General features: G+C 33.7%; 1 long non-coding RNA gene across 2 annotated transcripts; it reads left to right on the plus strand.

Annotated features, from left to right (window-relative positions):
* The first annotated feature begins 518 nt into the window (after window positions 1–518).
* LOC145957240 (uncharacterized) lies at window positions 519–1998 on the plus strand. Of its 2 annotated transcripts, XR_014433547.1 has the most exons (4): window positions 519–633; window positions 1270–1452; window positions 1646–1720; window positions 1798–1996. It is a non-coding gene; the product is annotated as an uncharacterized LOC145957240 (long non-coding RNA). The 2 variants fall into 2 exon arrangements; XR_014433546.1 differs by lacking the exon at window positions 519–633 and having other exon boundaries at window positions 1098–1452; window positions 1798–1998.
* Window positions 1999–2942: the final 944 nt, after the last annotated feature.

Consider the following 2942-nt stretch of genomic DNA (forward strand, 5'->3'; position numbering starts at 1 on the left):
GTCCTGCACAACCTCTGTCAGATTTCCAGGGAACCCGAACCCGACCTCTGGAAGGAGCCTGATGAGACTGGACCTCCTCCCATGGTATTTCTTTTGTGTTGGAATGGGCAGCTTCTCTGACCCATATGAAGCGCAGGGACTAGCACATTTTTTAGGTTTCGAAATTTACTTCATTTAGGTCATTTTTTTAATATGCATGTTATTGGTGAGTAGGATCCACTTACTTCACTAATAATTAATCTCTATCAAAGAACTTGATTCATCACCTTTAGTGGGGTTGAATCCGTAATTTAAAATCAGCTCATATACCATAACTCTTATGGAAGCCCTATTGTCTATCTTCTCTAAATCAAATTCAGGATTATTACCTGTCTTTAGTCAAGAAATTTTTCACTATTTGAGGCACCTTGTGTTCACTGCTTGATATATTGGTTTGGAGCTATTTGCTACTTAAGTTTAGTGTCTGTAATGATATTAAAAATCTCTTGATGTACAGTTATTAGAGCAGCTGCCCGCGGTGATACAGAGGTAGTTTCTGAAACCACAAAGGCTGGTGGCCTACGTGGAAAATTGAATAAGGTGGTGTTGGCTTAGTGGTGGCTTAGACACATCAGTCATTGTTCCATGGCTAAGGTATAGATGTTTCCCCCTTTTTACCCCATTTTTTTTTATCAAACATCCATTGCAAGTTTGCAATATTGGATATTTCCTTCTCTTCGCATATATTCTGAAATCTGAATGACAAATCTCAGGGACTTAGAGATGAGTTATTTTTTTTTTGAATTATTGATTTCTCTTTAGAAAATAATGTTTAAATATTTATTAGAATTTGTAAATTGAGATCAGAGACCATTTTGAGATTTTGTAGATGATATGATTGGGTTTAAACTAAAAAATGATGTAGTTTTGTAATAAAGCATGGAAACTATAATTGGTGATCCTTATTTTTAAGAATTTGGGATGTGAACTGGGATATTGAGCAGTGGATACCCTTGTCACTTTTACCTGTTATTGTATATTTGTGTTCTTATTATAATATTTTATTGATGATTTTTGCATTACAGAGAATTATGGTTGTGAAGTTGTTTGCTTCACTACTGATGTTGGCCAAGTATGTTCTGAATTTTAAATTCATTTTCTGTAATTGAGATTTTTGTGTAAATTGTGTTGGAAAATGTGTTTTAAGGTTATAAGCTTCTGACGAGGGGAATTACTTTATGCAATTTTTGTTACAATGCCGCATCATCTTAACAACACTAAATTTAATAGGGTATAAAAGAATTGGAAGGTTTAGAAGTGAAAGCAAAAGCCAGTGGGGCCTGTTAGTTAGTGGTAAAGGACTTGAGAGAAGAATTTGTTAGAGATTATACATTTCTTTGCCTGCGTGTTGGTGCAGTTTATGAGAGGAAGTATTTGCTTGGGACCTCAATGGCCCGCCCTGTAATTGCAAAGGTACTTTTGCTCAAAGTTTAATATATTTATCTTCCTTGGTAAGGCCATTTCTTCTGTTAGCTCTTAGTGCAGTATTCCCTCTTTTTATATTGAAGAAGAATTATAATGACAATGATAGTGGAATATACTTATCTAGTTATCTTTATTTCCCCATTTTATAAACATAGATTGATTGATATCTACTGATTGATAGGCGATGGTTGATGTTGCCAAAGAAGTTGGAGCTGATGCTGTCTCTCATGGGTGTACAGGGAAAGGAAACGATCAGGCATGTCTTACTATTAGTCTCACAACACTAATTATGTCATTTATTTTATGTTAACACTTTACTATGTAAACTTTTAGGTTCGATTTGAGCTCACTTTCTTTGCTCTGAACCCCAAGCTAAACTTTTAGGTGCAAATAATATTTTATTTTGAGAATGTTCACCTAAAAGTAATTTTGTTATGATACATTGTTTTGTTATGATACAAGTTTTTTCCTTTGTGGACTACCCAAGGAAGAACCTATTACTGCTTTCAAATAAGGAGTTCTCTATGGAATCTATGATGATTTATAGTCTCCAGATCTTGGAATAATTCTGAATTCTGATATTATTTACTACTATGGAATTGCATACAAGTTTTTTCCTTTGTGGACTAGGTTTTGTTCCACTTTTCTATATACTTTTTGTACATCTCTCTCGAATAATGATATTACTTCGATGGTAATTAGTATGCCACTAGACCAAATGATTCTCCGAAAAACTTTCTTGCTTGTCTAAAATGATGACTCCCTGCCAAAGTCTGCATGTGTCTAACTACCTAATTCTTCAAAAATTTATAAACAAGCATATCCTAATCCCTATTAATACAAATGGTTATTGGATTCTTTGACATCTAAACAATTTTGAATGTAACTCTGCTTCTCATAAATTAGTATAGTACTCCCTCTAATCCTTTATTTAAGAAACAAATGACTAATTAATCAAGACCAATAAAAGTAGTTAAGGTATTACATGAATAATGTCATAAATTTAATTTTATTCTAAAAAAATCCTTTAAATTGAATGGTTTAAATAGTGGTTACATTTAATGACACTACTAATTCAAGAGATAACTTTTTTCTACCAATGACTGTAAATGGTATTGTTAATAGATTAATAAACACATCTACTTGCATTGCATGAGAGGCAAAGAGACTTTGTTAGAATCAACACAACGCCACTATGGCATACCCTGTAGTGGGCAGGGGCTGTTCTGCACCGATAGACTTTCTATAGTGCACTATTTAAAGCCTTGATCTTAAGTTAACCATTCTTAAATGAATTTTGATTTTACTGCTGCAGGCTGCATATGTAATAAATGGTAATTGCAAGAATGTCATGAACATGTCGCATCCTGATCAGGTGGAGCTTTGGGGCTCTGTTTTAAATGGTACAGTTGCTAATTACTTGATATTAAATCTGATACTTTGTAATTCTTTTATTCTGTTTCTTTCCAGGATAGGCT

The sequence above is a fragment of the Cajanus cajan genome, chromosome 1 (genome assembly GCF_000230855.2).
Source record: "Cajanus cajan strain Asha chromosome 1, NIPB_CcT2T_4, whole genome shotgun sequence".
Lineage (NCBI taxonomy): Eukaryota > Viridiplantae > Streptophyta > Magnoliopsida > Fabales > Fabaceae > Cajanus > Cajanus cajan.